Here is a 24,238-nt window from a genome sequence, read left to right on the forward strand (position 1 = left end):
GTCAAATTTTGTTTTTGATAACACTCCTGTAAAGCGCCTTGGGACATTTTACTACATTAAAGGTGCTATATAAATGTTGTTGTTACCACTGAACTAAGGATGCCACTTGGGGGATGAATTGCCCCAGGGATTCTCCTGTTTGCCGTAGCTTTGGTGGAACAGCCATGAAAACATGAAAAACAATATAAATAGAGAATTTACCCCCTTGATTTAAACTTTATGGGGGCTAGATTCGATAGTCCCTGAAAGCAGGCATGGAGATCGCGATGCATGATTGCTTCCGATGCAGGCAGCACAACAACTTTGTGCTGCTTGCTAATTAACATGATTGCAGCATGCAGTGTGCAGTCAGTGCTAACCGCACTGTTGAGTGTCTGCACACCTCAGCAGGGGGCCTAAAATTGTGAGAGGCTAGCACAACTTAAGCTAGCCTGCACTACTTAAAGCCAGTCTGCACCTCTTAAAGGGAAGGTGAATTGTGGCTGGAGCAGATGCTGGAAGTCATTGTGGAACAGCATGGGAGCGAGCGGGCTCCAAGATTTTCCAAAGCTGCACTGGAGACCTTGGTGGAGGAAGTGGCGAGGAGGAAAGATGTGCACTATCCACAGTGGGTCAGGAGGCCCTCCAGACAAACTCTCAGAAGTCAGTGGGACCAGACAGCCATGATGGTCAATGCCAGGAGTCAAGCTTCATGGACCTGGATGCACTGCCACAAAAAGTTCAGTGACCTCACACAAGTGGTCAAGGTTAGTGAATCCATCTTCAAATGCCATATCCTACCAACTGCACCACTAGGCTCAGCAACTGCTCAATGCACCATCACTCACCTACCAACAATCTCTATTAATCATGGCTGATACCTAACATTCAAAGCATCAGGTTACCCTTACACACTTAGCACTGCTGCAAGCCTCACACCCACATCTCACAGCTTGCACACACTGCCAGCTATTGAACCATGACAGCCACATCAACCAAACAGATTGCACCACACTCACTGACACACTTCCCTCTCTTTTGCAGGGCAAGGTGGCGCACAACCTGAAGCAGCAGGAGCTAACCAGCAGGGGACAGGCACAGCTACATTTCCTTACCCCCATGGAGGAGATGCTGCTCACCATCATTGGAGCGGCCATTGCTGAGGCCATGACCAGCGGTGGGGCTAAAACAATAGAAGATGATGGTATCACAGAATCACAGAAACCCCACAGTGCAGATAGAGGCCATTTCGGCCCATCGAGCCTGCACCGACACATATCCCACCCGATCCCCGTAACCCCTACACCAACACCAACACATATCCCACCCTATCCCCGTAACCCCACGTATTTAATCCCCCTAACACTAAGGGTCAATTTATCATAGCCAATCAACCTAACCCGCACATCTTTGGACTGTGGGAGGAAACCGGAGCAGCCGGAGGAAACCCACGCAAACACGGGGAGAATGTGCAAACTCCACACAGACAGTAGCCCGAGGCCGGATTCGAACCCGGGTCCCTGGCGCTGTGAGGCAACAGTGCTAACCACTATGCCACCTCATACTTAATCCTCCTTCTCACATCCCACTTCCCCCTCATCTCACAATCTCTTTTGATTTAAAAGCTGCAGATGGAGTAAGCATGCACCTCTTACTTTCCCCCCTCCCCTCACCATAACCCTACCCTTGTGTCTTTCTCCTTTCAGATACCCAAGAACTGCTACCTGGCCAGGCAGTGGTGGAAGAGCAACAAGTGGAACAGCAAGAAGACACCGATGATAAAGAAACACCGTCACTCGATTTCACACTCGCAGCCACCAGCTCAGATACTGACACTATGCGTAATTTAGTGGATATGATAAAGGCGGGATCTACACCTGATGAGACTCCGGGCACGAGTGGCCTGCAACTAATGTGGTGGCAAGGATTGTGCAGGTGCCAGCTTCCCAGAGGACGAGAGTGCATATGACTTCTGCTGCAGAGAACTCAGATGAGCGCTTCCATTGGACAGGCTACAGAATAAGGCTGATGGGTAAGCACAATTAAATGCTTGGGGTTAAAATTCAATGCATTTACCCCGAGGGGGCGCTAACGGGGTGCAAACGACTTTTCGCCCGGGTGCGGCGCCGCTAATGACTCCCGCTAAGTTCAGTGGGAGTTCAGTGGTGGCGGTAACCGGTAGCGCCCCACTCCGCTGCGCAGATCATCACCATGCACGGCGCCCCGTTTTCGCCCCACCTGCAAGATTGGCCTGCGCACCCTGAATCTGCGCCGGCCAATGACAGCAACCGATTCAGGGGGCTGGAATGGAGTGGCAGGAGGCTCACGGGCGCTAAATAAAGGGGATGTGGCGGGCGGGGAAAAAAAATTGTCCGACTTACTTGTCGCAGCTCCTTGCGTCTTTGAATATGGGGTCCATGCCATGATCTGGCTGCCCGGCATTCCTTTTGTGTGCCGGGCTGCTAGCATGGCACCTCGCTCCCCGGTAGTCCAGGTAGGGCCCCACAGAATTGTAGGTTTGGGCCCTCCCCTTTAATGAGGGGAAGAGCCCTTCCATGCGGCAGCACTACGTGGCCCAGTGCGTAGCACTGCAGAATGCACCGCCCCGATATTCGTGGTTAGCGCTCTAAGAAGGAAGTGCAGTGCTTAAATTAGTGCTCCACTTCCCTCTTGGGGCGCTAAAAGTGAAGTTAGCGATCGCTGGCGCTATTTTTTGTCAGGTGCTAAATTTAGTGTCCAGGCGATATTAGCGACCCAAAATAGTCGCTAACTAATTTTTCCCCCTTGGTGTATTGGCAGGACTGCCAGAAAACCTGCGTGCAATGTCAAGGAGTATGGAGGAGTTCGGCACCAACTTTGCACAGGACTTTGTGCGGAGCTTGAAGTCCATCCTTTCCAGTATGGAAGTGGTGGACAATTCCATTAGCACACTTATGGGCTCAACCACGATGCAGCATCTGATGGCCGATGTCTCAGCTTCCATTGCAGCACAAGCAGAAGCCACTCAACGTCTGGGTGCCGCAGTGGAAGCTCAGGCTTCTGTCATGGAAGGTGTTATAAATCTCATCATTCATAAAGAAACTACTCGTGAAATAACGCTGGACGGCCAGCTGGTGGCGCCGTCCAAGGAGTATAACTACTCGGGCGTGGGCCCAGCTTTCCAGGGACATTTTGTAAGACAAGGAACTAGTGAAGTACAACTCGGCCTCCATGTTCTGAAACAAGTTGATTAAAGCCTTGCTTTATGCTCAAACCAAGTGCGTAGTGAGTTTTATTACATCAATTTAATCAACTTGACATCAACTCCACGCTTTGGGTGATTCGGGAACAGCCAGCTACGACTCGAACCGTAGAAGGGAACACAGACAAGTAATCGATCCATCATGGAGAAACTACTCAGACCCGCCTGTTAGATGTGTGTTAATGGAGACACGGAATGCAGGAGTTGATTTAACAAGTGTTTACTGAACAAAGTCTGGAGGTGAACTAACAACACAAGATGCTACACAGGCTTATATACCCGAGTGGTCACTACTGGTACTACAGTATACAAGGGCTTCAAAAACATAGTTCCTCTTAAAGGTACATACACTACACCGCCCGTCTCGACCTGGACCTGAATTCACTTACAGCCACTAAGGTATGGAAACACTGGTATCGTACCTTTAGCAACTTCCTTGAGGAGTGTGGTGAGAATGTTCCTAACAAGTTACGAATGCTTGCTAATTATGTATCCCCTCATGTGTTTGATTATATCAAAGACTGTGTAGACTATGACGCCACTATCCAAATACTACAGCAGCTATATGTCAAGTCCCCAAATGAAATTTTTGCTCGGCATCTACTGGCCACAACTCGACAACAACCTGGGGAATCACTTGACGAATTCCTTCAGAAACTTTGCAGGCTCAGCAAGGATTGTAATCTTAAGGCTGTTACAGCTCAGCAGTACCAGGAGTTAATTCGTGATTCCTTTAATAGGATTGAGTCTCCCTTCATACGTCAGCGTCTGTTGGAGAATAAAACCCTCAAGTTACAGGCTGCTTATGACCAGGCATGCTCTCTGGACTTAGCAAAGAGGAATGCAGACACCTATCTTTCACCACGTGCACGGGCTGCTGCTATCACTTTTAGTGACTCTTTCGATAGGCCTCGGGCGGAAGCCCTCACGGATGACGACTCCAACCTGGTTGATGACAACCCTACCCGAGAAATCTACACTGGTGACGACCCCGTCCTAGCGTCATCTTGGCAATCTGGAAGGAAGTGTTTCTTCTGTGGAGGTGCGTTCCATTATAGGAAATTTTGTCCTGCTCGTAACGCGACCTGCAATCATTGCAGCAAGAAAGGTCACTTTTCTAAGGTATGCCAGTCAAGAGCCGCTGTTAGTAAGAAAGGCCACTTTTCTAAGGTATACTGGTCGAGAGCTCCTGTTAGTTTTGCAGCTACTATCTATAAAACTGCTCCTCCCCCAAGAGCCACTACTAAGGTTACAGCTGCAGTCTATAAAACTGCTCCTCCCCCAAGAACCACGACTAAGGTTACAGCTGTCAAGGGTAAAACTGCCCCATCTACCATCACAGCTGTTTTTCCCCAAAGTCTGTCCCATGCAGCCACGAAGGTTTCGGTAAATGGACACATTTTGAGTGCACTAATCGACTCATGCAGCTCTGACAGCTTCATTAGTGAGCGGGCTGTCAGTAAGTTAAAACTTGAGGAGGTTGAAAGCTGAAATAGCCATTCCCTCTAATGGAAATGACTTTGCGTGAAGCAGGGGCTGGATGTTGTCGGAGAAGTGGGGTATCCATTTCGCATACTAGGCGAACATGCCGAGTGCCCAACGAAGAGAGCCAAGATTCGTAGGGGGAGGGAGCTCCTGAAGCGGATGAAGTCGCTCCGGATCCGGACAGGGAAATTGCAATGGCTCTGACGACACTGACCACCAATTCTTCCGGCTTTTGTCTTGTCGACCTTATTCTCAATGGCCGCATTTATTTCTCCACCCGGCTCGGGGTGCTCAAGAACCAATGCAGTGATGTGCTCCTGGGACAGGATTTCCAGAAACAACACAAAAGACTCACTTTCGAGTTTGGAGGGTCAAAGCCGGAGCTTACTATTTCCAAAGTACCGTTTTGTGCGCTTTTGGCTGCTTCGCTCGACGAGCCCTCCTTGTTTGCCAATCTTTCCCCCCGATGTAAGCCCATAGTCACTAAATCACGACGTTTCAGCCAAGATGATCGATCCTTTATCGAGACAGAAATCTCGCGCCTTCTAGCTGACAGTATCATTGAGCCATGTTCATCTTCCTGGCGAGCTCAAGTCGTCGTTGTTAAAAATCCTCTGAAGCAACATAAGAAACGTCTTTGCATCGATTACTTGCAAACTATTAGCCAGTATACCGACCTGGATGCCTACCCACTACCACGCATCGATGACATGGTCAATAACCTTGCCAACTACAAGGTATTTTCAACTTTTGATTTAAAGAGCGCATATCATCAAGTGCTGTTAAAGGACTCTGACAAAATATATATGGCCTTTGAGGCCAATGATCGGCTTTACCAGTTTTGTCGCCTCCCATTTGGGGTCACCAATGGGGTGGCCGTCTTTCAACGGGCAATGGATAGCCTAGTCAAACAGGAGAACTTAACGGACACTTTTCCATATCTGGATAATATCACCATTGCTGGTCATGACCAGAAGGAGCATGATGCCAACCTTCAGAAATTTCTTGAGGTTCTCCGTCGTCCCAACTTAACCTTAAATGAGTCCAAATCTGTGAAATCAGTACCATCAGTCAATACCCTTGGCTACTGGGTGGGCAACGGTGTCATCAAACCGGATCCGGAGCGACTTCATCCGCTTCAGGAGCTCCCTCCCTCTACGAATCTCGGCTCTCTTCATTGGTCACTCAGCATGTTCGCCGATTATGCGAAATGGATACCCCACTTCTGCGACAAGATCCAGCCCCTGCTTCACGCAAAGTCATTTCCATTAGAGGGAATGGCTATTTCAGCTTTCAACCTCCTCAAGCGACAACTGGAAAAAGCCACACTTCGTTCCATTGATGAAAATCTTCCTTTCGTGGTCGAGTGCGGTGCATCGGATGTGGCGATCTCTGCTACCTTGAATCAAGGTGGTCGACCCATTGCATTTCTGTCCAGAACTTTGCAGGGTAGCGAGCTCCATTATCCTCCTGTCGAGAAGGAGGCTACGGCCATCATCGAAGCGGTACGTAAATGGAGTCATTTTCTCACTCGTCGCCATTTCACACTTATAACCGATCAGCACTCCGTGGCCTTTATGCTGGCTAACCGGAAACGCACTAAGATCAAGAATAACAAAATACAACTCTGGAGGATGGAATTGGCCGCCTTTGGATACACCATACATTATCGACACGGCAAAGAGAATGTGGCCCCGGATACCCTCACGCGGGCATTCTGCTCTTCTTTGTCAACTTCGACTCTGGCGGATCTTCATACTGACTTATGCCATCCTGGCGTTACCCGTATGTTGCACTTTGTGCGATCTAAAAATCTCCCATTTTCTACAGAAGATGTGAAAAGAACGTGCTGCTACTGTAGAATTTGTGCGGAATTAAAACCGCAATTCTTCCGTCCATCGGATAGCTCGCTCATACACGCTATGTAGCCTATGCAGCGACACAGCATTGACTTTAAAGAGCCATTGCCTTCCTCAATGCGAAACACCCACTTACTGACTATGGAGAACGAATATTCACGCTTTCCCTTCGCTTTCCCCTGTCCCAATATGCTTACTTCCACAGTGATCAAATGCTTTGATCAAGTCTTTTCCCTTTGCGGTAAGGCCAATTTCATCCACTCTGATCGGGGTCCCTCCTTCATGTCAAGCGAACTCAAAAGTTATCTCTCCCAATGGGGAATCGCCACAAGTAAAACGACACTGTACCATCCCATCGGTAACGGACAGGTTGAGAGATACAACGCTATCATTTGGAACGCTGTTCGTCTTGCGCTGAGGTCACGCAACCTACCAGACCAGCAGTGGGAAACTGTGCTCCCTGACGCGTTGCATTCCATCAGGTCTCTCCTTTCTACGTCTACCAATGTCACACCTCACGAGCGATTCTTCAGCTTCCAGCATCGCTCCACCCATGGGACGTCTCTACCGTCATGGTTGGAAGCTCCCGGCCCCGTGCTGCTCCAAAGATTCGTCCGATCATCTAAAAATGATCCTCTCGTCGACGAGGTAGAACTCACGGACGTCAACCCCACGTACGCGCATGTGCTGTACCCTGATGGCCGGGAGTCCACCGTTTCGCTCCGGGACCTGGCTCCCTGTCCGGCCGGTTCCACGGACCCAACCAATAGAGGGACTCAGGGGGATGATGCCGACACTCTGCGCTCCCCCGAAGATGACGCCCTAACTGGGACATCGAGAGACTGCCAGCTGCCCCACCAGATCCACTCGGGGAGCCGAGCGCTCCCCGTGGGATGGCCACCCAAGGCCAGGACGCCTGTCAATCCCCGGCTATCCAACAGGATGAAGCCAGTTCTGCACATGTGGGGACCCACACCCGGAGTCACGATCTCCCCAGCCTCCCTCGGGTCGATCAGAGCAACACGGGCTCTGTTGATCCACCGGTACGGATCAAGCGGCCCAGGGACCAAGACACGGTCCGGGGAGACGTGCCTTCTAGCCATAAACAAAAATCTAAAAGACTGCAGCTATTCGTGGTCTGCCTAATCCGCTAAGAGGAAGTCGTCGGACTTCCAAATCTTTTAGGCAGGAAGAATGTTATAAATCTCATCATTCATCAAGAAACTACTCGTGAAATAACACTAGACGGCCAGCTGGTGGCGCCATCCAAGGAGTATAAATACTCGGGCGTGGGCCCAGCTTGCCAGGGACATTTTGTAAGACAAGGAACTAGAGAAGTACAACTAGACCTCCATGTTCTGAAACAAGTTGATTAAAGCCTTGCTTTATGCTCAAACCAAGTGCGTAGTGAGTTTTATTACGTCAGAAGGTCTGTCTGCTGCCATGCAAGCTCAGACTGCTGCCATGCAAGCTGAGACTTTTGCCATTATGGCTATGCATACCAGTGTTCAAAGGGGCTTGCAGGTTGTCACAGCAGTCCAGCTATCTGTCCTCCAGCAGATTATTAGGATTGCTGAGGCGCCGCCCCGGGCGAGTGGCAACGGCTCCATGGAGTACGAATTTGTTGTGCTCACTCAGGATGACAGCATTCATCCTCCCACCACTACCACTGCGCCAGTGCCCTTGCTGTTGTCCTTGCTGTTGCCTGTCAGCCAGCCAGCCCAGACTGCTGCTGCCCATGCCGAGATGGTGTGGTCCAAAGCCGGACCTTCTAGGCCCAGAGCTGCTCGAGGTCAGCCTCTAAGGCCATCTGCAGTCTCCCTCACTGAAAGTCAACAGCCTTCCACCATGCTGCCCATGTGTGCGTGGGTTGCGCACCGGAGTCATGAGCCACGTTGACAGTGGATAGCCCTTGTTGCCCAATAGCCACCCTCTGGTTTGTCATGGTGGCTGAAATGCAGATGGCACAGCGGACTGCTGCAGAATGAAGGCATCATGACTGCTGCCAGGATATCGGGCATTGACCTGTATAATTTGCTGCCTATGGTCGCACACCAGCTGGATGGTTGCAGTACATCTTAGAGTTGATACGCGGTGCCCACAAAACGACATACATACAGTCAATGGCACCCTGCACCATGGGGAAACTTGCAATCCTCCTAAAGCTGCATGCACGCTCCGCCTGATGCTCTCTGGCAAGAGAGAATGAAATGTAGTCAGCTCTCTTTGAATAGAGAACCTCAGTGACACCCCTTATGCAACAGTGGATGGCAAACTGAGAGATGTTGCAAATATGTCCTGCTCCAGCCTGGAAGTAGCCCGAGGCATAAAAGTTCATGGCCACAGTCACCTTCACAGCTACTGGCAATGCAGTCCTTGCCCTGTTCTGAGGTTGCAGTTGTGTTTGTAGATTTCAGCGAGGACGTCCTTAATAAAGCACAGATGTTTCACACATTGTTCTTCAGTGAGGTTCAGGTAGGAGAATTGCTCCCTGAACACCCTGGGTGGATATGGCTTCCTACTGAGAGCCCTTGTCCCCCTCCTCCTTCTCCCTCTTCTGGCAGCTTGTCTTGCTCAGTGTTGCTCATTCTCCCAGTCATGCTGCATTCAAAGGGGAGTGCTTACTACTGCACCCATGTCATGGAGTAACAGGTTTGTGCAGAAGCCTTGAAGTCAGAACAAAATTCTTCAGCACCTGCCACACCACTAGCTGTAGACTTTAGCAACTTTAAAGAACTCTAGAAAGCACCAAACACTTGTAGAATCGTAGCAACAGCCAGAAGAAATCAACCAGCCATTAACCTATAAGTAGTAGCTGATCCCTTTAAATAGTGTTGGTGGGGTTCCTTCCTGCTGCTGAATGCGTGTTCAGCTGTACGAGTTTAAGAGAGGGCATTAGCTGGAGCGTTGAGCTCCAAAATGGCAGCGCTGGCATCAAATCAACATTGCACGCTGATTGATGTCATGATCAGTGTTCCCTTAAATTTTTTTTGGGTGCCCGACCCCTTTAACAGGCTGCGCAACCCAAATTCCCGTGCGTGTGCGTTATTTTTCTATTTAAAAGCCGATGCGCTGGCTGCATGGGAGCTACAGACAGCTGCGCTGCTTAAAGGGAACATTGGTCATGATCGGCGGACGCTCACTGCACGCGCACTAATGCCCTCACCAATATGGCATCCAGCGCAACTCACATCAGAAGTGTGTACGTGCGCCGCGGATGCCATTTTGGACTTCTAAGGGTACCCGTAGCACCCAAAAAATGGGCACTCCAGATCCAAATTTTGTGCCCTATATATGGCTCCTGAGAACCCATGGTATGCACCAATCTGGCCTACAAATACAACAGCTTGGACACCCGGAACTATGTTACCTAGATGCACTACTGCCATAATAGAACCAGAACATGGAATGCTTTGCTTGAATACTTAGCATGTTATAGTTAGGTGTACGTGGCAACCTGCGCACCCAGCAACAATTCTTAAAAAGGGCTTCATGTAAGTATTATCATAGAATCATAGAATGATACAGCACAGAAGGAGGCCTTTCGGCCCATCGTGCCTGTGCTGGCTTTTTGAAATAGCTATCCAATTAGTCCCACTCCCCTGCTCATTCCCCATAGCCCTGTAATTTATTTCCCTTCAAGTATTTATCCAATTCCTTTTTGAAAGTTATTATTGAATCTGCTTCCACCATCCTTTCAGGCAGTGCATGCTAAATCATAACAATTCGCTATGTAAAAAATGTTTTCCTCCTGTCGCCTCTAGTTCTTTTACCTATCCTCTGAAATCTGTGTCCTCTGATTGCCGATTGTTCTGCCACTGGAAACAGTTTCTCCTTATTTACTCTATCAAAACCCTTCATGATTTTGAACCTCTATCAAACCTCCTCTTAACCTTCTCTGCTCTAAGGAGAACAACCCCAGTTTCTCCAGTCTCTCCACATAACTGAAGTCCCTCATCCCTGGTACCACTCTAGCAAATCTCTTCTGCATCCTCGCTAAGGCCTTGACATCCTTTCTAAAGTGTGGTGCCCAGAATTGGACACAATACCCCACAGAGGCTTAACCAGTGTTTTATAAAGGTTTAGCATAACTTCCTTTCTTTTGTATTCTATGCCTCTATTAATAAAGCCAAGGGTCACATATGCTTTTTTAACAGCCTTCTCAACTTATCCTGCCATCTTCAAAGATTTGTGTACATACACCCCCAAGTCTCTCTGTTCCTGCACCCCCTTTAAACTTGTACCATTTAGTTTATATTTCTACTCCTCATTTTTCCTACCAAAATGTATCACTTCACATTTCTCTGCATTAAATTTCATCTGCCATGTGATTGCCCATTTCTTCAGTCTGTCTATATCCTCCTGAAGTCTGTTACTATCCTCCTCATTGTTTAATACATTTACGAGTTTCGTATCATCTGCAAACTTTGCAATTATGCCCTGCATATCCAATTCCAGGTCATTAATATATATTAAAAAGAGCAGTGGTCCCAATACCGACCCCTGGGGAACACTACTGTATACTTCCCTCCAATCTGAAAAACATCCGATCACCACAACTCTCTGCTGTCTGTCCCTTAGCCATTTCGTATCCACGCTGCCACTGTTCCCTTCATCCCATGGGTTTTAATTTTGCTTACAAGTCTATTACGTGGCACTTTATCAAATGCCTTTTGAAAGTCCGTATACACATCAACCGCACCACCTTCATCGACCCTCTCTGTTACTTCATTAAAGAACTCAATCAAGTTAGTCAATTTTTCAATTTGTAGTATGAGATATAGCCCTGAAATTGTACAGCTGTATGACAGTCACTACTTTATGCACTTTCAATATCTCTGCACTATTGTTCCACTTGCTGGAGAAAGATATCCTTTAATTGTCAATCCATACAGGATCTACTGACTCTTTTTGAAGAGGCATCTATAGAAATCATTCACCATAAGAACAATGAGGGAATGGGAGACAATGAAGTTGTAGATTTCTCCTCTGAGCTCAGAGTTATTATCATAATGTTCATGCTGTAATATTTACTTACTGAGTGGCTGTCACACAGGCTGCAGCATCATTCCAAGTTTCATGCAATGAAAGCAATGCTTGAAGGTGATTATCTGAGGCAGTGTTTTGACATTTTGTTCTCTTTTACTTCCTCCAAAATGGAAGTTCTGGCAGTACCCCTAAGCAAGCCAGCTTCTCACAGTACCTTGCCTTACCATTGCCACCTCTGCCAAGTACAGCTACACACAACCCAGAGGATCTACATAGTGAAGTTCAGATATGTGCAAGTGGCACTATCAGCAAGGAAGCAGCAAGCAAGCAGCTGAAACTGCAGTGGGACACATTCGAATAATTTTGATAAGCTTAATGAGGCTTACATTAGTCACCAACACGGTGACCAGTGCCAGCCTGTGTACTTGATTTAATGACGTACTCGTCCCAAGTGAGACTCCATGCTGCCAATTGAGTCTTGCAAAATCTGGAGCGCCTGGTAGGTAGATTATGTTATTTCTGGTACATCCTCAATAGTAGATAGTTTCATTATTTGCCCTGCAGCAATGCTATCTCAGATTTTTGGTGCATAAGCTCAAATGTCAGTTCATAGGAAGCACAGGCTTTCCTGCAGAAGAAGACTTTTGTGGACAGCACAAATAAAGTGGTAAATTTTCTGATTGTTGTTCAGGTACAAATATTTAATACGTTCATACTGCAATCCTTTGTGCCCTAGTTTTAGACAGGTGTTAATGTGTTTGTGGGATAACATCTGCCTAAAAATAGTGCACAGGGGAATTGTAGTATCAGTATGATTTTGTACCTCAACCGAATCGGAAAATATGCCCCCAAAATTGTAACAGTGTTGAGGCTGCCGCGGAACACGAATGGAGGCCGAACCGATCTGAGGAACACATGGCTTTTTATTACATTCTCTTGAGAGATGGCTGCCCCAGCTCTTCTCTCTGCTAAACCCGAAACCAGAATGGGGTGATGCCCGCGCTTTTGTGTACACACTGAGGGCGACGCCCGCTCCTTTGTCATGCCTTAAAGGCAGCATGCTTCTTAAAGGCAAGGTGCCCGATTTATTGTCCACGGACGGAAAAGTGGATTGCGCCCATTTAGGTGGCGATCCGCCACACAGCTCCCCCCAGAATCCGCTTAGGAGGTGTGGACGAGATGGTGCGGCGGTCTGATGGGCTGGCCGGAGAGGCTCTTGTAGGACGCCGGTGGACGTGGTACGGCCGGGCGTGGAGCAGCCGGGTGTACTGGCTTGAGGGCAGGTCGGCCGCGTGGCAGTGGACGAGCTACTGGGACCTGCTCACCGGGCTCCGAGTGTGCTGGCTTGAGTCGATCAACCGACACTTTTTCAGTCCTGTCGCCCACTTGTAGGGCGAAAAATTTGTCCCCAGCCTGTAGCACTTTGTAGGGCCCGTCGTACGGGGGTTGAAGGGGTCCGCGGTGGGCGTCGTGCCGGACGAAAACGAACCGCGCCTGGTGCAGGCTTAGCGGGACGTGTGAGGTGGATTTGCCGTGCCGGGCAATGGGCACCGGGGCGAACTGTAGCGCTGGTGAGGCGAAGAACCGCTCACACAGTCCGTTGGCTTGGGGGTGGTACGATGTGGTGCGGTGAATGGTCACCCCGAGATTGCGTGCGATGGCGGTCCAGAGTTCAGAGGTAAATTGCGGACCTCTGTCCGACGTCATGTCGGAGGGGACGCCGAACCGTGCGACCCAGGTGCTGACGAAGGCTCTGGCGATGTCGGCGGTGGTGGTAGAGGTCAGTGGAATTGCCTCGGGCCAGCGCGTGGTGCGGTCGACGATCGTCAGCAAGTGCGTGTGGCCTTGCGACGGCGGCAGGGGCCCGACGATGTCCACGTGGATTTGATCGAATCTAAGTGAAGGGACGGTGAACTCCTCGAGGGGTGCTTTCGTGTGTTGCTGCACCTTGGCCCATTGGCAGGCTAGGCAGGAGTTGTCCCAAGTACGCACATCCTTGCGAAGGCCGCGCCAGACAAAGCGGTTGGCTACCAATTTGATGGATGCGCGGGCGCCGGGGTGGGAGAGGTTGTGGAGAATCTCGAATACCCGGCGGCGCCAGGACGCTGGGACGACGGGCCGAGGTTGAGATAGGGATATGTCGCACTTGACCGTGACTGCGGTCGGGCCACAGGCGACGTCGGCCAGGCGTAGCCCTGGTAGGTTGGTAGGTGCGGAAAGCAGATCAGGGTCCGTGAGCTGGTCTGCTGCGAGTTGAGCGTAGTCGACTGCCAGGTGTGCGGCGTGGATGGCGGGGCGGGAGAGGCAGTCGGCTACCACGTTGTCTCGGCCGGAGACTTGTTGGATGTCCATGGTGAACTCGGACACTGCCGCGAGCTGGCGCTGCTGCCTGGCGGACCAGGGGTCAGTTGTCTTTGCCATTGCGAATGTCAGGGGTTTGTGGTCGACAAACGCAGTGAAGGGGTGGCCCTCCAGCAAAAACCGAAAATGGCGGACCGCCAGGTACAGCGCGAGGAGCTCGCGGTCGAAGGTGCTGTACTTGACCTCCGGGGGGTGTAGTTGGCGGCTGAAGAAGGCAAGTGGTTGCCAGGCGCTGTCGACCCACTGTTCGTACATGGCGCCGACCGCGTGGTCGGAGGCGTCCGTGGTGAGCGCTACTCTGGCATTGGGCCATGGGTGCGCGAGCAGGGTGGCGTCGGCGAGCGCAGTCTTGGTGGAGTTAAAGGCGGCTGATACGTCTGCCGTCCATTCGACCGCCATCTTGCCGCTCCTGCCCCGGAGGGCTTCATACAGGGGCCTCATGAGGGACGCCGCTTTGGGGATGAAGCGGTTGTAGAAATTCGCCATCCCGAGGAACTCCTGGAGTCCTTTGATGGTGGTGGGACGGGGAAATTGCTGGACGGCCTGCACCTTGGTGGGCAGGGGAATGGCCCCAGCATGGGTGATGTGGTGGCCGAGGAAGTCGATCTTGTCCAGGCCGAACTGGCACTTGGCTGGGCTGAGGATGAGCCCGTGGTCGCTGAGGCGCCCGAACAGGATAAGAACATAAGAACATAAGAAATAGGAGCAGGAGTAGGCCAATCGGCCCCTCGAGCCTGCTCCACCATTCAATAAGATCATGGCTGATCTGATCCTAACCTCAAATCTTCTATCACTCTGCATCCACCCGAACCCATGTGATCTCTCGGGAGAGGCGAAAAACCAGATAAAGACCCAATGGCCAATTTGGGAGAAAAAAATCTGGGAAATTCCTCTCCGACCCATCTAGGCGATCGAAATTCTTCCAGGAGATCACTCTGTCCCTATATTTTCTACAGTACTTACCTTCTGTAAAGGCGATCTCCACCCCAGCCAGGAACAGGAACAAAACCATCTCCTGAAATCTAACACAGAATTAGAACACAGTAGGAGCAGAACAAGGCTACACGGCCCCTGGGCCCACTCCACTACCCACAGGGCCATGACCATTCCGAACCTAGACTCATGTCCAATTTCCTGCCCGCTCCCCGTAACCCTTAATTCCCTTTACTTCTAGGAAACTATCTATTTCTGTTTTAAATTTATTTAATGATGTAGCTTCCACAGCTTTCTGGGGCAGCAAATTCCACAAACCTACCACCCTCTGAGGGAAGACGTTTCTCCTCATCTCAGTTTTGAATGAGCAGCCCCTTATTTTAAGATTATGCCCCCTAGTTCTAGTTTCACCCATCATTGGGAACATCCTCACCGCATCCACCCGATCAAGCCCCTTCACAATCTTATACGTTTCAATAAGATCGCCTCTCATTCTTCTGAACTCCAATGAGTAGAGTCCCAATCTACTCAACCTCTCCTCATATGACCACCCCCTCATCCCCGGGATTAACCGAGTGAACCTTCTTTGTACTGACTCGAGAGCAAGTATGTCTTTTCTTAAGTATGGACACCAAAACTGTATGCAGTATTCCAGGTGCGGTCTCACCAATACCTTGTACAACTGCAGCAATACCTCCCTGTTTTTATATTCCATCCCCCTAGCAATAAAAGCCAACATTCCATTGGCCTTCTTAATCACTTGCTGCACCTGCATACTAACTTTTTGAGTTTCGTGCACCAGGACCCCCAGATCCCTTTGTACTACAGTACTTTCCAGTTTCTTGCCATTAAGATAATAACTTGCTCTATGATTTTTCCTGCCAAAGTGCATAACCTCACACTTTCCAGTATTGTATTCCATCTGCCAAATCTCTGCCCACTTACTTAGCCTGTCTATGTCCCTTTGCAGGTTTTTTATGTCCTCCTCACTCACTACTTTCCGTCCCATCTTTGTATCATCTGCAAACTTTGATATGTTACACTCGGTCCCCTCCTCCAAATCGTTAATATAGATTGTAAAGAGTTGGGGACCCAGCACTGACCCCTGCGGAACACCACTAGTTACTGGTTGCCAATCTGAGAACGAACCATTTATCCCAACTCTCTGCTTTCTGTTAGAGAGCCAATCCTCCACCCACGCCAGAATATTACCCCCAATCCCGTGTTCGAGGTGTTCCTGCTTGGAGGGACTGGCTACCAGGATGTCATCCAGGTAGACAAACAGGAACTTCAGGTCCCGAAGGACCGAGTCCATGAGCCGTTGGAATGCCTGGGCCGCGTTTTTGAGGCCGAAGGGCATCCGCAGGAACTCGAAAAGCCCGAAAGGGGTGATTACGGCCGTCTTGGGGACGTCCGCGGGATGGACGGGGACTTGGTGGTAGCCGCGCACCAGGTCGACTTTGGAAAAGACTGAGCGGCCGGCCAGTCTAGCCGAGAAGTCCTGAATGTGTGGCACGGGGTACCGATCAGGGGTGGTGGCGTCGTTGAGGCGGCAGTAATCCCCACAGGGGCGCCAACCCCCGCCTGGTTTGGGGGCGATGTGGAGTGGGCAGGCCCAGGGACTGTTGGAGCGGCGGATGTTGCCGAGCTGTTCCATAGTGGCAAACTCGGTCCGCGCGATCTCCAGTTTGGCCGGGTCCAGCCTGCGGGCGTGGGCGTACACTGGGGGGCCTGTGGTGGGGATGAAGTGTTCCACCCCGTGTTTGGCGACCTCCGCGGAGAAGGTCGGGTTGGTGAGGGCCGGGAATTCGGCCAGGAGTGCCGAGTAGTCATCCGTGGCCCGGGCGTGGCACTGTGACGCCATGTCGGCGGGTTGACGGGGGGCCATGGCGCCCAGGATGGGGGACATGGTGTTCATGTCCACGAGGCGGTGTCGAGGGATGTCTACCATTAGGCCGTGGGCGCACAGGAAATCTGCGCCGATGAGAGGGGAGAGTACCTTGGCAGTGATGAACTCCCATCGGTAGCGGCGACCAGCGAGGTCGAGGGTGACTGTGCGGGTGCCGTACGTCCGGATGTCCGAGCCGTTAGCGGCAGCCAGCGCCTGTCCTCGTTCGCCCTTTTGGATGTCGAGGGCGGAGGCCGGGATGATGCTGTGCTGAGCTCCAGTGTCGCACAGGAACCGGCGGCCGGTTTTGTCATCCGTGACGTACAGCAGGGAGCCTGCGTGGCCCACGGCCATCGTGGGGGCTGGTACGGGGGCGGACTTGAAGGAGCAGGGAGGTGTGCACCGTTGTGCCCTGGCGCCGAACCGTGCGTGGTAGTAACAGTAGCCCGGGTTTGTGGGGCGCGAAGGCCCCGTGGGCCCCGTGGCTGGGCCTTGTGGCCGCGTGGTGGCCGGTGAGGGGCGCGCCCAGGCTGTGGCTGCCAGGTCCGGAGCGACGTCGCGGCTGGAGTGAGCGGACAGCAGCTTGTCGGCCTCGTCGGCCAGGGCTTCTAGGTCCGTGAGGCCGGACGCCACGATCGCTGGGCGGATGCTGGGAGGTAGCTGGCGGATGAACAGCGTGCGGAAGAGGGACCCGGGTGGGCTCTCGTCGGTGAGTGAGAGCATGTGGGAGAGGAGGTCTGACGGTGAGGCGTCACCGAGGCCTGGAAGGTCGAGGAGGCGGCAGTTTCGCTGGTATGTCGAGGTCGTAAATTTAAGATATGCATACTTGCCCTCCTCTGGTGAGTTCTGCAGCGCTATCCAGACCTTCGTGACTGTGGAGCTACCGAGTGATGCGACGAGGTAGTCATACTTCGTCCCATCTGTGGTGATGTGTCGCAGCTGGAATTGGGACTCAGCTTGGAGGAACCAGGCTTCGGGCTGGTTTTCCCAAAACTCCGGCAGTTTCACGGAAACTGCGTTCGTGTCCGCCATTGCAGTGCTCGGAATACGTTCTGAGCGTCGGGGTCACCAATGTTGTGGCTGCCGCGGAACACGAATGGAGGCCGAACCGATCTGAGGAACACATGGCCTTTTATTACATTCTCTTGAGAGATGGCTGCCCCAGCTCTTCTCTCTGCTAAACCCGAAACCAGAATGGGGCGACGCCCACGCTTTTGTGTACACACTGAGGGCGACGCCTGCTCCTTTGTCATGCCTTAAAGGCAGCATGCTTCTTAAAGGCAAGGTGCCCGATTTATTGTCCACGGACGGAAAAGTGGATTGCGCCCGTTTAGGTGGCGATCTGCCACAACAGCCACATTTGGTCATGCACAAATGACAGTAGATGTGCCAGAAAGTGAAGAGGACTAGCCAGCCACAGCAGCACTGGGTGTGGCTGAGTCAGGTGAAGGGCCATCACAATGCACACTGTGTGGCATCTGGGGCCAATAGGCAGTCAGTGAAACCCTCCAGCCAGCTAATGAAATGCCTCTTTCCTACAAGGAAGTCACTTAGGAGGAGTAGATTAGGAGTCATACATCAAAAATAAACTATAAACACAAAAAGATGCACTGGTGCAAATCACGTTAACAACACACACATAACACAATGTATTAAGTAAAGGTACTGCACTTGATTTGACTATTGTGCAAAGTATTTATTTGTAATTATTTAGTATAATGCAGAAGCCCAGCAAAAGATGTTATTTGAATAACTGTGTAGGACATTGTAAGCGAAAGTGATTTTAGTTACTTTGCCAATTCTGGCAGTCATTGGAAGGCATCTTGAATTATTGCCCGGTACTTCAGTCTTCCTGAATTGTTAGCAGCTAATTCCTCATAGTCACTTTCATCCCTTTGCTCTGCTATTTCTTTTCTCCGCTGTTCTTTGGCCAGCACAACAAAGCGACATTAGATAGTGAAGCCATGCAGTGGATTAATGAAATCTTGAAGGTGGTGGGAGTTTAATTATAAGGTGCCCCCTAATTGGTTGAGACATCTGAAGTCCTTTAAATGCCTCATGGTGCGTTTGATAATCACACTTATTGGAGGATAAACTTTATTGTACCTGCATTTTACTTCTGCCTTTGGTTGATGCAAGATGTCATAAGCCATGGCTGTAGACGGTAGCCGTGGTCTCCTAAGAGCCAAGCTTCCACTCTTCCTCTTCAAATTAGTGTGGCACAGATTTGGACGATATCTCTAATTACAGAAGGTATGTTGATTGACAAGGTAGTGATAGTAGTCACCATGATTTCCTGAAGCTTGATTGACTGCTTGTGGGTGTCGGAGAGGACTTTCCCCAGAGTTTTTTTACCTAAATTAGCCGACAGTTTTTTCTCCTTTTTTTTGGATTTTCCCAGAAGATTGCATGGCTATTTGTGGGGTGGCCCCATAGGGATGGGTTAGATGGTGGACAGGGAAGATTCGATGGATGAACTGACCTTTTCCTGTCCTTTCTCCTAATTTTGTGGATGATTGCCTTAAAATGAAGGCCTTGTGAGAGTTTCTGAGGAAGGAGATATGATACATTGTACTTTTGCTCTGGTGGTCATATACCAGCTGGACATTGGCAAAAATAAATCTCATTTGGTTCATACAGGCCACAGTATTATGTACAGAAGTCCAACTGACAACATGGATGGAACTGATGACCCCTTGGACTCTGGGATAGCCCAGCAGACTTGTACAATTATGTTGGCCACTTACATTGCTCCTGTTGGTCAATGGCTAAAGTGACAAAATAGTAGCCCATGTTGAATAATTCATCTGTTATCTTCTTGGTAGATCTTTGGACAGCAAACTGGATTATACTGTAGATGTCTGTAGTGCTAGCCTGGTAGGAGCCAAATGCATAGAAATTGAAGGCCAGTGCTGTACAAAGGCACTGGTAGCGCTAGTATGATAGCAAAATACTGCAGATGCTGGAAATCCGAAATAACAACAGAAAATGCTGGAAAAACTCAGCAGGCCAGGCAACATCCGTGGAGAGAAATTACAGTCGACGTTTCGGGTCTAATCCTTTTTCAAAACTGGAAGGGAAATGAAATAGATCGAAAGGCAGGACTGGGAGGGAACAAAAGAAGTGGAGAGACATTAAGAGGTATTCAAAACGAGACGAGATGGTGATAGGGGACTAGTGGAGACAAAAGACAGCTCTAGATTAGGTGTGAAATGCGCTAGCAGAATGGGAGTCAGCTGCCATGTGGGAGAGAGAAAAAAAAGGAAGGGGGGGGGGGTGGGGAAGGGAAAAACCGAAACCAAGGGGTGGATAAAAAATATAAGTAAAAATGTAATAGGGGCCAAGGTTATGATCTGAAATTGTTGAACTCGATATTGAGTCCGGAAGGCTGTAAAGTGCCTAATCGGAAGATGAGGTGCTGTTCCTCAAGTTTACGTTGAGCTTCCGTGGAACAATGCAAGAGGCCAAGGACAGTGAGGTCTGAGTGGGAATGGAGCGGTGAATTAAAATGACAGGCGCTGTTAGCTCTGTTATTCCTCATCCTCCTTAGGCACATCTCTTCTATCATTCCCAGATACGTTACACCAATTGCTTTACAACAACAATTTGCATATATATAGCACCTTTAACATAGCAAAATGTCGCAAGGCACTTCACAGGAGTGTAATCAGACAAAGAAATTGACACAGAGCCAAAGAAGGAAGCATTAGGGCAGGTGGCCAAAAGCTTGGTGAAAGAGGTAGGTTTTAAGGAATGTCTGAAAGGAGGAGGGAGAGCTGGAGAGGTTTAGGGAGGAAATTCCAGAGCTTAGTGTGGTGTATGTGCCTTTAAGAGCCCCAGGTGTGCGTAATGCCGGTAATTGCCACTTGGGCTATATAAGCCTGTGTATTGTGTATATCCTTTAGAAAACCCCCCCCCCCCAGACTTGCTTAGTAAATACCTATGAACCAACTCCTGTCTTCAGTGTCTTTATCTACACACGGACACTACAGTGGCGACAAAGTGGAAACGGACTTACCTGCAATTCGGCAGCACCTCAAGGACATCGATTCCTCCAGCGTCCAGAAGACTCAAGGAAGTAAGAGAAACTGTGGTTTCACCAGCTGGTCAAGCTGGTGACAGGTACTGCGCTAATCCTTCCTGGGCGTCAGGCTGGAGCTCCAGCGGCGGGCTCTACAGCTGAGACAGGCAGCGAAATCGGAGGCAAGCAATAACAGACTGGGAGGGTGCACTCGAGAGACGGCCGGCGCGGCAAGCAGGTCAGCGTTTAGACCTCCGTCGGGAACGAGTCTCCAACAGTGAATAAACAGCGTTGTTATCGGTAGCAGCGGCGGGAAAGCGTGGGAAGCGCCATATCGTTGCTACAGAGAGAAAAAAAAAGCGCGGGAAGCACCATATCTTTTCTGAAATGCCTAAATCTGGTAATATTGAGGCTTTTGATGGCGAAATAGAAGATTGGACCACATACGTGGAAAGAGTAGAGGTTTATTGCACTGCAAATGGAATAACAGATGAAAAAAAAGCTTCAGTACTTCTGAACTTAATGGGCACGAAGACATACGGGCTGTTACGAAACTTAATCACTCCAGCCAAACCAAAGGACAAGGCTTTTCAAGGAATTATTGATACCCTGCAGGAGCATTTAAACCCAACACCGCTGCTGATAGCGGAACGATTCAAGTTCTTCAAGAGAAATCAACACAAGAATGAAAGTAACGCTGATTACCTAACCGAATTAAGAAAGCTATCAAAGTACTGCCAATTCGGAGCAGGACTATCGGATTATCTTCGAGACAAATTTGTTTGCGGTCTCTTAAGTGAAGGAACACAAAAAAGACTGCTTTCTGAAAAAGATTTAACATTGGACAAAGCTTTCAGTATGGCTGTATCATACGAAGCAGCAGCAAAAGGAGCTGCAGAGATACAACAAGAGACACAGGACTTCGGCACCCATAAAATGACACAGGAGTTCGGAAGATGTTATCGCTGCGGCAGATCCACCCATAACCAGAGGGACTGCTGGTTCAAGGGCAAAGCATGCAGGCAATGTGGTAAGATTGGACACATTGCACGGGTATGCCAATCTGGACAAAATAAATCCACTGACAAAAAACAAAAAATCAATAAAGAAAAGTACAGGAAGGTACAAATGATGGCGGACAGTAGCTCCGAAGACCAGAATAGCGATAGCGACTCCGGAAACAAGAGACTAAGCTGTCTCAAATTACATAATGTACTTGCCAAAGAGGATTACCAAACCATTTGGGTTACCCTCACAATAGCAGGGTCCCCAGTTAAAATGGAGCTAGATACAGGATCAGCTCTAACCGTAATAAATCGACGAGATTACGAGAGGCTATTTTTGCATATACCTCTAAAAGACACATCCATTATCTTAAAAACACATACGGGGCAGAAAGTCTACCCCAAAGGAAAAATAAGGGTGCCTGTGGTATACAACGGCAAAGAAATACAAAAGTTGTATTTATACATTCTACAAGATGGTGGTCCACCGTTGTTGGGACGTGAATGGATAAGGAAGATACGTTTAGACTGGCACTCCATTCAGGCACTGACGGTGACCAGTAAGGAAAAAAACAATGATGACATCATACCTGAACAATTAAAAGACATCTTGGCCAACGCCAAAGAAGTGTTTCAAGAGAAACTAGGAACCTTGAAAGGCATCACCGCCTCAATAAAAGTGGAAGATACAGCAATTCCAAAATTTTTTAAGGCAAGACCGGTGCCATACGCAATACGTCCGGCAGTCGAGGCAGAGCTGAAGAATTTGGAAAAGGCAGGCGTATTACCCAAAATAGATTGGAGCGAATGGGCAACACCCATCGTTCCAGTCATGAAAAAAACATTGAAAAATAACTCTGAGGAACAGAAAAAAATTCGCATCTGTGGGGACTTTAAGGTGACTGTAAACCCGGTCCTTCACACGGTACAGTATCCTCTTCCGAGGATAGAAGATATTTTCGCCTCACTATCCGGAGGGAAACGTTTCACTAAAATTGACTTGGCACAGGCATATCTACAGATGGAGGTTGAGGAGACCTCGAAAAAGTATCTCACAATAAACACACACAAAGGCCTGTACCAGTACAATCGACTGGTTTTTGGAATAGCATCAGCTCCAGCTATCTGGCAAAGAGCTATGGAGCAAGTCCTGCAAGGGATTCCGGGGACTCAATGCTACCTAGACGACATCCTTATAACAGGAGAAAACGACAACGAGCACCTTGCCAATTTGGAGCAGGTGCTCACTAGGCTGAAAGAACGGGGCCTACGAGCAAATCGCCCCAAGTGCGAATTTTTCCAAAATCAGATATCATATTGTGGCCACATAATTAATAAGGAAGGGTTGCATAAGTCACCTGAAAAAATTGAAGCAGTTATAAAAGCCCCAGCACCTGAAAATGTTTCACAATTAAGGTCATTCCTGGGATTAATAAATTACTAGCATAAATTTTTACCGAACTTATCAACTATTCTACACCCTCTTAATGATCTTCTACAGACAGGAGTGATTTGGAAATGGAACGAAGACTGTAAACGTGCCTTCCATAAATGTAAAGACTTAATCACATCCGAGAAAATTTTGGCTCATTACAACCCATCACTACCAATCAGACTGGCGTGCGATGCATCCCCTTACGGCATAGGAGCGGTATTGTCCCATAGATTCCCTGATGGCTCGGAACGGCCGATAGCTTTTGCGTCACGCTCATTGAACTCAGCTGAGCGTAACTATGCCCAGATAGACAGGGAAGCACTCAGCCTGGTATGGGGAGTGAAGAAATTCAACCATTACCTACACGGACAAAAATTTACCTTGCTGACTGACCATCAACCCCTCATCTCCATATTCAACCCTAAAAAAGGTGTCCCCATTATGACGGCACAAAGACTACAGAGGTGGTCCCTTTTTCTAGGGGCACACCAATACAACATTGAATAAAAAGGGTCAAAACAGCATGGGAATGCTGACGGTTTATCACGCCTACCGTTGCCAACAATAGAAGAGGCACCTACAGTAGACCCAGTAGAGATATTCCACTCTACCATAGTGGAATGTCTACCGGTGACAAATTCTGCCATTGAAAGGGAGACAAGAAATGACCCTACTCTCTCACGGGTCTACGATTTAACAGTGAAGGGATGGCCAGCACATGGCGAACCACTGTTGCCAGCATTCTCGCAAAGAAGAGAACAGCTGTCAGTGTGCCGAGGAACCTTGATGTGTGGATCCAGAGTGGTGATTCCACCCAAACTCCAGGATAAAGTGCTAAAGGAGCTTCCCGAGGGGCATCTGGGTGGAGTGAAAATGAAGAACCTAGCTAGGGCGTTTGTATGGTGGCCAGGTATCGATGGAGACATCGAAGACATGACCAAGAGCTGCCTAGGATGCCAGAAGGTCCAAAATGCTCCGCCACAGGCCCCTCTACATCCATGGGAGTGGCCCTCATCTCCCTGGCAAAGGGTGCACATCGACTT

General features: G+C 49.5%; 1 protein-coding gene and 1 pseudogene across 1 annotated transcript in view; one reads left to right on the plus strand and one right to left on the minus strand.

Moving 5' to 3' along the window:
* LOC147117495 (uncharacterized) overlaps positions 1-9,235 on the plus strand; it is a 231,243-nt pseudogene extending 222,008 nt beyond the window's left edge.
* LOC147117496 (uncharacterized) overlaps positions 1-24,238 on the minus strand; it is a 118,298-nt gene that overhangs the window by 89,705 nt on the left and 4,355 nt on the right. The window lies entirely within an intron of this gene.

This window comes from Somniosus microcephalus, chromosome 5 (assembly GCF_052327205.1).
Source record: "Somniosus microcephalus isolate GS21.2 chromosome 5, FLI_Smic_1.0, whole genome shotgun sequence".
NCBI classification, from domain to species: Eukaryota; Metazoa; Chordata; class Chondrichthyes; order Squaliformes; family Somniosidae; genus Somniosus; species Somniosus microcephalus.